This window comes from Coregonus lavaretus, assembly GCF_964263955.1.
Source record: "Coregonus lavaretus genome assembly, chromosome: 12".
Classification (NCBI taxonomy): Eukaryota; Metazoa; Chordata; class Actinopteri; order Salmoniformes; family Salmonidae; genus Coregonus; species Coregonus lavaretus.
This window is the reverse complement of record NC_139999.1, coordinates 14,312,203-14,325,280: the sequence shown is the minus strand read 5'-3', so window position 1 is coordinate 14,325,280 and position 13,078 is coordinate 14,312,203. Positions and strand designations below refer to the sequence as shown.

Genomic DNA, 13,078 nt, shown 5'->3' with positions numbered 1-13,078 from the left:
AGAGAGAGAGAGGAAGAGAGAGAGCAGAAGAGAGAGAGAGGAAGAGAGAGAGAGGGAAGTGTGACTTTCACCTGCTGGAGACTCCTCTCTCAGCCTGCAGCTACAGAACCTGCTGTCAGCCTCTCACAGACACAGAGCAAGATCACAGTAATACTGGAACAGCTGCACTCAGGGCTGCTTTCTCCAACACTCCTGCACTCTCTCACTCTAGCAAACACACACAGGCACGTCCAAAACTCTATCACGCAAGCGCTCCTCACACGCTCACGCAGGGAGGCACACCCCCTCTCATTATATGTGCAGTGAGAAGCTCTTCTCTGCTTGTGTGTGTGTGAGCGGTGGGCTGTGTATCTCTCTGGCGGCAGCAGCAGCACAAGCATCAGGACTGGTCCAGTGGAGGGCAGTCACCTCACTCTCTCCAGACTCCAGGACAGCTCATGCTCGGGACTCAGGAAGCCCTCAACAAGCCTTTCTCTCTCTGTTTCTCGTTCTGTCTCTCTCTCCACTCTCACTATCTCTCTGACTCGCCGTGACGCAGTGTTTCTGACCTTCATTCCCCTCGTGCACGCAGCGTGGGCCAGTGGGACAACCATGGAGGACACCCTCACCTGCAGCCCCGCTACCTTTTCCCAGGTGTTCGGACGTCAGGGACAGCTCATGCAGGCCAGTGAGTAACCAAACCAACCTACGCCGTTATTAAACATGTCAGTGTTTTATCCCCCATCAGCTGCCTGGAGATCGCTCCCAGATCAGATCGTTAACAAGCCTGCTCTATCTGTCAGTTTTAACGGATCGCCTGACTCTCACTGCCACCTTAATTCAGCTGGTGCTTGGAGGCATCAGAGACTGTTTCAGACAGAGTGAGGCTGAGATCTCATGGGATTGCTGTTGCACTTGTACAGTCTCTTTGGAGTAGAGGGGTGGTTTCTGTGTAGGTTGATATTAAGGGAAATCGCAGAGGTCTGCGTACAGGGGCTTTAGGTAAAGTGTAAGGTGCACAAACCATTGCAGGATGTTGTTTTGTTTTGTGCCCATGAGGAAATATGCAGTTTGTGTTGCAGCTGGTACTCATGGTTAATATCTGTTGCTGTGCTGAGTTGTAGCACTAGCAGGGCTGATTTTTCATATCCAGTGTTCAGTATGGAGAGGGAGGCATGACATCATAGCAGTGTATTCTCACAATGGGGTAGTCACCCAAGACAATCTCCACAGTACAGGGGGATACCTAGTCAGTTGTACAACTGAATGCATTCAACTGAAATGTGTTTTCCGCATTTAACCCAACCCCTCTGAATCAGAGAGGTGCGGGGGTTGCCTTAATCAACATCCACGTCATTGGTGCCCGGGGAACAGTGGGTTAACTGCCTTGCTCAGAACGACTGATTTTTACCTTGTCAGCTCGGGGAAAGAGGACCAGAGATTGACTTCTCTAATGTGTCAGCCTGGTCTGCATTCATCTGGGATATCTCTCTCTTGCTCTCTCTCTCTCTCTCTCTCTCTTTCTCTCTCTCTCTCTCTCTCTCTCTCTCTCTCTCCCTGTCATCTCTCTCCCTCTCTCCTCTCCTCTCTCTCTCTCTCTCTCTCTCTCTCTCTCTCTCTCTCCCTCCCTGTCATCTCTCTCTCTCTCTCTCTCTCTCTCTCTCTCTCTCTCTCTCTCTCTCTCTCTCTCTCTCTCTCTCTCTCTCTCTCTCTCTCTCTCTCTCTCTCTCTCTCTCTCTAATTAAAGGGGATTTATTGGCATGGGAAACATATGTTTACATTGCCAAAGCAATGAAATGGATGAACAAAAGTGAAATAAACAATAAAAAGTGAACAGTAATATTACACTCACACAAGTTCCAAAAGAATAAAGACATTTCAAATGTCAGATTATGCCTATATACAGTGTTGTAACAATGTGCAAATAGTTAAAGTAAAAAAGGGAAAATAAATAATAATATGGGTTGTATTTACAATGGTGTTTGTTCTTCACTGGTTGCCCTTTTCTTGTGGCAACAGGTCACAAATCTTGCTGCTGTGATTACACACTGTGGTATTTCACTCAATAGATATGGGAGTTTATCAAATTTGAATTTGTTTTCTAATTATTTGTGGATCTGTGTAATCTGAGAGAAATAATGTGTCTCTAATATAGTCATACATTTGGCAAGAGGTTAGGAAGTGCAGCTCAGTTTCCACCTCATTTTGTGGGCAGTGTGCACATAGCCTGTCTTCTCTTGGAGACAGGTCTGCCTACGGCGACCTTTCTCAATAGCAAGGCTATGCTCACTGAGTCTGTAGATAGTCAAAACTTTCCTTAATTTTGGGTCAGTCACAGTGGTCAGGTATTCTGTTTAGGGCCAAATAGCATTCTAGTTTGCTCTGTTTTTATGTAAGTTCTTTCCAATGTGTCAAGTAATTATTTTTTTGTTTTCTCATGATTTGGTTGGGTCTAATTGTGTTGCTGTCCTGGGGCTCTGTGGGGTCTGTTTGTGTTTGTGAACAGAGCCCCAGGACCAGATTGCTTAGGGGACTCTTCTCCAGGTTAATCTCTCTGTGGATGATGGCATTGTTATGGAAGGTTTGGGAATCGCTTCCTTTTTTTGGTGGTTGTAGAATTGAATGACTCTTTTCTGGATTTGGATAATTAGCGGGTATCGGCCTAATTCTGCTCTGCATGCATTATTTGGTGTTTTATGTTGTACACTGAGGATATTTTTGCAGAATTCTGCATGAAGAGTCTCAATTTGGTGTTTGTCCCATTTTGCGAATTCTTGGTTGGTGAGTGGACCCCTCTCTCTCTCTCTCTCTCTCTCTCTCTCTCTCTCTCTCTCTCTCTCTCTCTCTCCTCTCTCTCTAACAATGTCCTGCAGAGAGAACTTACCCACTTCCTTTGATGGCTCTCCTCTGCCATAAATACAAACTGACGCTTCACACACACATGTTGGGTAATGAGGAGGGCCTTGGGCAGATGAAACGCTGCCAGAGCAGGTAGAGAAAAAGACAGAGGCCTGTACAATACTGTCACTTTCTCTCTGAAGTTCAAGTTTTTGTTTCATTGTTCAGGAGGATTTCTGCTCCACCGGAAGATAGATAAAAGGCCCCTAGAAATTTGTTAGCAACAATTAAACGGAGACACACAGTATTAAAAAAGCAATTAGATTGGGAACACACGGTATTAAAGCATAATGTGCGAACAGAGAGTTGTTAGTGATAATGAGAACATAACTCACTAACACATGTTCCTTGGCCGGGTGCAATGAGCTGTGGTGCGGTGCAGTCTAGTGGATCTGCTATCTCTTCTGTTATTGTGCTTTATTTAGCCGACTCGTTGCTGTGCCGTGGAGTGATTTGATGAGATAAATGAGCTTATCCAGCCCAGTGGTGTATTGTCATTGTTATTGCCGAGAGAGCGTCTCTCTCTGTTCCTTTCTCCTCTTTGCATAAGAGCAGTCTTATATAAATAATGCTCTTTGTTTGAGTGTATCTGTGGACTCATTAAGTGTGTTTGGTATGCAGGAGCGTATTAGTGTCGGAGGGGTGACAGGGCCCTGATTAATATTCTGCCTCTGACTGGGCATCTCAGGCGGCTCCAATCCTCTTTACTAAGTGATGCTGGGTTTTGAAGTGCTGCTGCTGATGAGACTCTTCTGATGTATCTAGGAGAGCAGAACTAGGCCTTATTAGATAGGACAAACCTTTATGACTCTTTCACACACACACACACATACACACTCACACACACACACACACACACACACACACACACACACACACACACACACACACACACACACACAGTCCTTCTGATTTATTCACACACTGCTGCTACCGTATATGGCTAATCCCAAATGCTGTCACATTTGATGCCTAACACTTATCTTTCTCTTTGAGTGTGGGGGAACATTCACTACACAATTGAGCTTTAATATGGCTTAGAAAATGTTTAATAAATAGTAGGCCTAGTCGATGTACAGTGCGTACCATGCTAAATGGAAATGTGCTTTTGCACTTACGCAAATGAAGGGTTAATTGAGTCACACCGACTGTACTGTAGCTTGGTTTCTACTATTATGTCTACTCTGCCTAACCAAACCTATCTAGCTAATGCAATTACTGTATGCAAATCAGCTATTCTGGGAAGTTGCTGTTAATATTTAATGTTTTTCAACAGGTTAGAATTCTAAGACAGATCCTCTATTTTGTAGTTGTCACAAAACACTACATTGTAGGTTTTTGGCAGCGTGTTTATCATCACCTATCAATATTGAATGAATTGGATCAATAACAGGTTTATATTTGAATGCCATTCTCCAGGTTTGTCTTTCAATGTGCTTCTCTGCTCCTCAACAACATTGGAAGAGTTGCTGTAACATTGCAGTCAGTGTTATTGTGTTTAGGGACTGCACACCCTCCCACTCATAGAATTAACTGAAAATAACGTTTACACCAAAAATAATAAGAACTGTAAAGACCCTGTGTTTATAAACGTGGATATCGACTTTGCTTTTGTGGCACAGTCGATGCCACACAGGGCTACGGGCCAGAAGGTTGAGGGTTCGCCCACCACCACGGACGAGCTCACTCTGCCTGCCTGTTTCATTAGGCCAACACTACGATCAGAGCCGGCTGCAGACAATGATCAACTAGGGGGAAATCTGATTTTCTAAATGTTGATGCCATATTTATAATTTTATAAAATATGCAAAAACATTTCCACCAACAGGTTTCTGTGCCAATGCACCACGCAATAAATATACAAAGCAGTCCGACTTCGGGCGCTTCAATATCATGGTTTGCATTTTTAACACAACAATAAATAGACTATGTCAATATGGACAAACAGAAAATCCATCCCTCCCTACCTTGTAGGCTTACCCAGTATCGAAGGCTTGGCTTGACAATCTCAGAATGTCATTAAACCTTTTGGTGTTTTGTAACAGATGTCGCTTTCCATTCATCAAATGGCAGCTGCACAGTTGGGATTGATTGGTTGATTTTATGTCAGTAAAAAAATGCACAGACAGTATATACACACAGTACAAAGATTTTAAAAAGTGACCGGGATTGCACAATAAAGCCGAGGACTTCATTCCATTTTGGACCCTATTTAAAAAAAAACATAAATACATATTCAATTACATAGATACAGACACATTATAGAGATACAGAGACATTACAGAGATACAGAGACATTACAGAGATACAGAGACATTACATAGATACAGACACATTACACAGATACAGACACATTACAGAGATACAGAGACATTACAGAGATACAGACACATTACAGAGATACAGACACATTACAGAGATACAGACACATTACAGAGATACAGACACATTACAGAGATACAGACACATTACATAGATACAGACACATTACATAGATACAGACACATTACAGAGATACAGAGACATTACATAGATACAGACACATTACAGAGATACAGAGACATTACATAGATACAGACACATTACAGAGATACAGAGACATTATATAGATACAGACACATTACAGAGATACAGAGACATTATATAGATACAGACACATTACATAGATACAGACACATTACAGAGATACAGAGACATTACATAGATACAGACACATTACAGAGATACAGACACATTACAGAGATACAGACACATTACATAGATACAGACACATTACAGAGATACAGAGACATTATATAGATACAGACACATTACAGAGATACAGACACATTACAGAGATACAGACACATTACATAGATACAGACACATTACATAGATACAGACACATTACATAGATACAGACACATTACAGAGATACAGACACATTACATAGATACAGACACATTACAGAGATACAGAGACATTACATAGATACAGACACATTACAGAGATACAGAGACATTACAGAGATACAGAGACATTACAGAGATACAGACACATTACAGAGATACAGACACATTACAGAGATACAGACACATTATATAGATACAGACACATTACAGAGATACAGACACATTACAGAGATACAGACACATTACAGAGATACAGACAAAACAAGTTATACTGTTCACACATTAGCCAGCTTTTTACATTCTTTTAAAAATAGATTATGGTTGGTATGACTTTGAGTTGTTGTGGTAATTTGATCCACTCAACAGCGCCGATATATACATATGTCTTCTTACCAGATAGACACATATTTAAAACAGTGAATATTAGAGTCTCTGGCTTATGCTGGTGGACATCTCTAACAAATGAAAAATAGTTGGATAGATACCTGGGGGCTGAGTCCGTGATAATTCTGTGGACCAGACCAAGTTGAATGAATACTACTCTTTTTTCCCACAGATAGCTAGTCTAGCTGCTTAAAATGGTTGACCTCCAGATGAGTATGAGGGGAGAGTTTAAGTACAATTCCTACACGCTTGTTTTGGCTGGTCTGTAGCTTATTCTTTAGATGTGTGGGACTGGTGGTGAACCATGATGCATGGGCGGACTGGAACTAAAATTCAGCCCTGGCATTTTACCCTCACCAGCCCTCATCACACTACTCGCTACTTACACACACAGGCGGTAGTGCTACTGACACATAACATAAGCAGTACACTATAGTACAGTGTCTCTCAATCTTTACTGTACCAGTGACTGGCGAAACATGGCCTTCCTCCTTTTTAAACGCCTCTTTTTAACCAGCTCATTATTAAACAAATGGGTCAATATCACCATAAGGTGCCTTTGAGACTTCCCCATTTCCCCCCCAAAAAGCTGAGATTTTCCATTGAACTTCATATTCATTGTATTAAGTATATGTTATGCTGTTAGAAATGCATATTGGTCAAGCTCCCACACTTTTTATAAATTAACTGCAAGCAGACAATTTACATGCAAACAGCAAAACATGTCCACCCTGTCATGGACAATTTCAAAGCAGAATAAATACATTGTAATTACATAGTGATTATAAAATAAATCAATAAAGATGCCCAAAATGAGACATTAATGTGGCCTTCTAGCGTTAAACTCTGTACATCATTCTGCACAGTGAAAGTCAAACATTCAACTGTAGAACAAGAAGAAAAATGTTTTTTAAGTGGAGAACAGTTGATTTGAAAAAACAGAATATTACAGAAAGATCACTTGGACGCATCTCCAAATAGAGACATGGCTCAGTTCTGCAGTTGCTGTTCCACATACTTCCATGCAGACACTTCAATCTGTACAGAGCGCCTGTTCAGAGCCTGTGGTTCTGGTATTAGGCAAAGTACCTGCCAGTCATGGTACCAACAGATGTCGTCCCGAAGACTTGGCCATTTGAACTTGTTTATGCCATGGCGTTGCATACACTTAACTTTCACACTGTGCCCTTCTGCATCCATGATGATACCTGGGTATGTTTCATTGTCATAATTAACGACGCACCACTCTCCAATGTGCTTTACGTCAATCATTTCTGGTCTCCTAGGATTATCTGGTGTCTTTCCACATGCTGGGGACTTGTCAGATGAAACAGGAACATAAGCTAGAGTGACCTCTTGAAGGTTAAAGCAGGGGCAGTCCAAAACACCTTCCTCCCTTTTACACAGACATGAAATGTCTCTGTATTTCATTTGGCCAGGTGTCAGACTGATAGCTTGGTGGATTCTCATAGTGCCTTTTATGGCACTGGCCCTGTTTCTGGCTCTGGCTTTACTTTTTGCCTCTCTCCATTTCTTTCTTTTTGCCCTCTTCTCTCTCTCACTGAGCTCATTGACACCCTTCTTCTTTCCAGTCTCTCTGTCTTTTTTCCATTTGACCCTTTCTTTCTCAAGGTACTTTCTTCTTCTGTCTGGGTCAGCATCACGACGTTCCCGATATCTCCTTGCTATCTCAGCTCCTTTTGATCTCATTCCTTGAAAAAGACGATTCAAAATGTTCCCTTACACACTTTAATTGGCAGTCCCGGTAAACTAGGCTTGCATTATCAAACTAGGTTTGCTGATACCGATATCGCCAAAAAAATTGTCCATATTGTCCATTCTTACTATGTATAGCATGTACTGTTATAAAATGTGTGTAATAGCTGTTGTAATATGTGTAACATTATCAGTATGTGGCCTAAACTATGCACATGTCCTTCCTGTCATGAACCATGTCCACGCTGTAATGGAAGGCTTGCTGACAGGGTGGACAATGACAGGGTGGACATTTTTGGCTAATGTTAGCATTTAATGAGCACATGGTGGACCTTCACTTAGCAACATACTACAGTTAGCAAGCTGACTGTGTACTGTTTTACAAATATATTTCAAAGTTCTGATAGGTTTTTCTATCAATTGATATTTCACTATGACAGAGTGGACATGTTAAGCTTGACAACATCCAACTACACACATAATATGATGAAAATTATGAAACATAAGTGTAAATACTTACTCTGCAACTAGACACTGCTTCAGCCTTCATTGAAGAAAGACAAAATGCTCGTAGTGATGTCACTGAAAACATCAGTGGGTTTCTTAAAGGGGCAGTTACCCCATAATGACAGGGTGGACAGCAATTTCAGGGACACATGCAAAATGTTCAATATGATTATGAAAACACAATATACATGATCAAAATTACTTGTTTTATCAAATAACTTATTGTGGACAGTAAAAACATGTAAAAAAATTGGATTTAGTATCATTTAACCACTTATTACACACACTGTAGTTAGCAGAGCAGTGTGTGGGACATGCCAAAATCACGTACATCCAATGAAAAAAATTTAATAAAATGAAGGAAACACTTTTTTAGAGACTTATCATTCTACTGATATGTGTGCAAATGTTTGGCCACTTATAATAAGACCTCAGACTTTTATTATTCTGCTCCATTTTCATGATGACTGAGTGAGTCTGATGAGGACACCAAAGGCACCTCATAGTGATATTGACTCAAATACTGCATGTAAAAACAACAATGGAGTCTGAAGAAACAACTCACCACTATAACTGGGCCTCTGATTCTTTTTTCTCAGCAGCTGGTCTGTCATTTCTCACAGACACAGACACAGCAATCAGACTAGCAGGACCAGAACCTTTAGAAAATACTGTAAGTTGTTCATTTCAGACATTTAGCAGCGTCGGCCTCAAGAACCCTTTTTGTTGGTCTCTCAATCTTTTTCGGCACCACCTTTACGTTTTTTATGATCCATGATCTTCTGTTCTGACTGAGTGACTGACAGAGAGTCAGAGCGGGTCTCACTCTCTTTGATGATGCGTGTTTGACTTTGAATGTGAATTTACGCCACCTCAGCTCAGCCAATCAGAAAACCGGGCCAGCCCATCTTGGTAGGGGGGCCGACCGATGCCCACTGGTCAGCGAAATGCTCAATATAGATTATTATAACAACAGAGATTGTAATTTGTATTTATTTACTTTTTTGACCAGCCCACCCCAATAAAACATGGTCCGGCCCTTCTGGCATTTGCCAGAATTGCCAGACGGCCAATCCGCCCATGCCATAATGTGCAGGCATAATCAAAGTGACACTGGACTAGCACACTTGCCAGAGTCTTTAGGGTGTCTATAGCTAGGTTTCCATCCAATTGGTGACAGATTTTCATGCGAATATTCTAAAATCTGCATAAGCGCAATATGCGCATTTTCCCATCAGATTTGTGCTTCCGTCACATTGACTTGTTGCGGATAAAAGTCTGTGCGTAAATACGTAGTGCACATAAAAATTACTTTTGCAGTTAAATTCCCATGTACCGAATAAATAATACAAGTTAAATAGGTCTCCATGGCATTTTAAACTCTAAGCCTACTGATGGTTTTGCCACTAAAATGTTGCGTAGGTATAGCGAATGTCCCTCTCTGGTATTGGCACCTGCACTCTAGCCCACAACTCGCAGATGGAGTGCAGGTATAGCCTACATGATGAGATTATTATGGAAAAAAGTGTGAGATTATTTGTATTTGTCAAATGGCAGCCAAGCATCGATCATCATGTCACCAGAATAAGACTCTCGATATTTATTGAAAGGAGCATCAAGCTCATCACTGTGCACTTTCACCACCATGTCAAGTTCATCATAATTTATTTAATCTAGCCTAATCAACTGTATGCTTTCCCATGATGTTTTGAGGATGCTGGAATTATGTTTTGGACGAACGTGTGCATGCCTACAGGAGACCTTTGAAGTAACCTAATCAGATTAAAACATTGTGACTGGTTGTGTTTATGCCACATATAAAAGGTAATACATTTTAAAAGTTAACTGACAAATATTTAGGCTATATTGAGCGTTAGGTTCTAGATGCGCAAGGAATAGCCGCTCGGATGGGAGAGGATGCAGAACACTCATTAAGCTTTCCTGAATATCTGGGCCTGCTGGGAGCATATGTGGTCACATTATTATAGGACGACTTGAGAGAATGATGATCTGCAACAGACAGCGCATCTCAGTATCAGAACATAAAATACATCCAGACTGGCCTGCTACTGTGCCTTTCTAGACCTTAGAAACTGTCGAGTAGAAGACCTACAACTGATCCAAATGGAATGAAACATTCAAATCACAGGGCTTTTGCGCCGTTATAGAAAATTACATTTTCACTGCAGCCTAGAGTAGAATTTTGTACTTGAAAACAATAATGCAAATATTCATTGCATTATGGTGATGTAAGCTAGTCTAGGTAGGATAATTGTATTGTCCCTAAACAAGATCAATAAGGGAGCTATTTGAGCTGCGTGTCTCATGTCCTCACTGTTCTTTCATGCGCAATGATGCACCTGGCCTCTCTGCTGCCTATCAGCTATTCCTATTCTTTTTTGTGGATTCATATTGAAAATGTATGCAGCTTTGAATGCTTTTATGTGTGGTATGATTGCTAGTTAGCCTATTGCAGATCTGTACAAATGATTCACCAACTACTATTGTCAATATGAATGGTAGATAGAGCACAGGATAGACAGTTAGACTAGTAGTCTATATTGACCTGTGGTATAGTAAAAGCATAGTGCATAAGGGAAGTACCAAAACACCTTGATATAGTCCTTTACATGAAAACAGGATTGTTTGTACCAACTAAGATTACACAGATCTCTAATCCTGACAGAATTGTTTTATGTGGGACCAGAGTTGAATCTTGCCTAAAGCTAGTGCCAAGCAAAACCACTGTATCTGGAAACTACAAAATAAATATTCGAATTATTCAATATTTTGCAATTCTCTTTATTCCGTATAAACAGTCCCAGTTCCGCCTGTTTTCATCTTAAGTTTTGGGCAATGTTTTGTCCCACTTTGTTACTCCAAAAAAACGCTGGTGGCGCCAACAGATTTCACAAGGACCTATAAAGTTGGGAGATTGCCTTTAATGTGTGTCATCACTCAAATCGATACCATAGAGCTTGGGACTGGCTCTGGCTCTGGCTAAATGCCCCTGTACTGTACTGTAATGTCCTATGGAGGAGTTCCAGTCACATTTCTGCTCCAATGGATTCCAGTGATGAGAGGACAGAGGGAAAACAAGGTTATCAGCAGATTCAAGTCTATGGAGCCAATAACTCTTCATACTGTCCTCATGCCCTCTGAGGGAGAGAGAGAGAGATAGAGAGGGGGGGGAGAGAGAGAGAGAGGGGGGGGGGGGGAGAGAGAGAGAGGGGGGAGAGAGAAAGAGAGGGAGGGGGAGAGAGAGAGAGAGAGAAAGAGAGAGAGAGAGAGAGGGGGGGGAGAGAGGGAGGGAGAACGAGAAAGAGAGAGAGAGAGAGAGAGAGAGAGAGAGAGAGAGAGAGAGAGAGAGAGAGAGAGAGAGAGAGGGGAGGGAGGGAGGTCAGGGGGCTGGCACACGGCCAATGTTCCAACTCTCTCTCTGTGTGACCAGACTGACCACTAAAACATTACTGTCATCTTCCCATTAGAGTCACAGTCAGAAACAATTGATATTGTTGGCACTATCCTTAGTTCCTAATAAAAAGTCAGTCACAGTGTTTTATTAGGGTTATGTTGAATGGCTCAGTCACAGTGGGTTTCATATCTCTATTAGATTAGAGGTCCTTATTAACCGTGGTTGCTGGGTATCTCCAGTGGTGCTGGTAATCACTCCATCAGAGGCCATACAGGCTTAATTTAGACCTCTCTCTCTCTGTCTCTCTCTCTCTCTCTCTCTCTCTCTCTCTCTCTCTCTCTCTCTCTCTCTCTCTCTCTCTCTCTCTCTCTCTCTCTCTCTCTCTGTGGTCTAATCTCCCATGTTGAATTTCAGCACTACATTAGTGCATCTGACTGCATAGATGGGCAGGCCTCATGTCTCTAATGGTCACTGTGTAACTGGGTCTGTGGGACTGTGCGTGGGACAGTGTGTGTGGGACTGTGTTTGTGCGTGCACGTGTGCGTAAGTGTGTGTGTGTACTTGTACTTACTCAGGGTAGTCAATACTGTGTATTTATGTAAATTGCCTTCAGGAAGGATTCATACCCCTTGACTTATTCCAAATGTTGTTGTGTTACAGCCTGAATTCAAAATGGATATAATATATATATATCACCCATCTACACACAATACCCCATAATGACAAAGTAAAAACATGTCTTTTGACATTTTTGCAAATTTATTTAAAATTAAATACAGAAATATCTCATTTACGTAAGTATTCACACCACTGAGGCAATACTTAGAAGCACCTTTTGCAGCGATTACAGCTGTGAGTCTTTCTGGATAAGTCTCTAAGAGCTTTCCACACCTGGATTGTGCAACATTTGGCCATTATTATTTTCCAAATTCTTGACGCTCTGTCAAATTGGTTGTTGATCTTTGCTAGACAACCATTTGTAGGTCTTACCATACATTTTCAAGTAGATTTAAGTCAAAACTGTAACTCGGCCACTCAGGAACATTCACTGTCTTCTTGGTAAGCAACTCCAGTGTAGATTTGGCGTTGTGTTTTATATTATTGTCCTGCTGAAAGGTGAATTAATCTCCCAGTGTCTGGTGGAAAGCAGACTTAACCAGGTTTTCCTCTAGGATTTTGCCTGTGCCTAGCTCCATTCTGCTTGTTTTTTTTTATCCTGAAAAACTCCCTGGTCCTTAATGATTACAAGCATACCCATAACATGATGCAGCCACAACTATGCTTGAAA

The 13,078-nt window shown here is 41.5% G+C and overlaps 1 pseudogene across 1 annotated transcript in view; it reads left to right on the top strand.

Annotated features, from left to right (window-relative positions):
- The first annotated feature begins 591 nt into the window (after positions 1-591).
- LOC311138098 (kazrin-like) overlaps positions 592-13,078 on the top strand; it is a 202,355-nt pseudogene continuing 189,868 nt past the window's right edge. Inside the window, exon 1 of the transcript in view lies at positions 592-667. The product of the transcript in view is annotated as a kazrin-like (transcript). The remainder of the gene's footprint in view (positions 668-13,078) is intronic.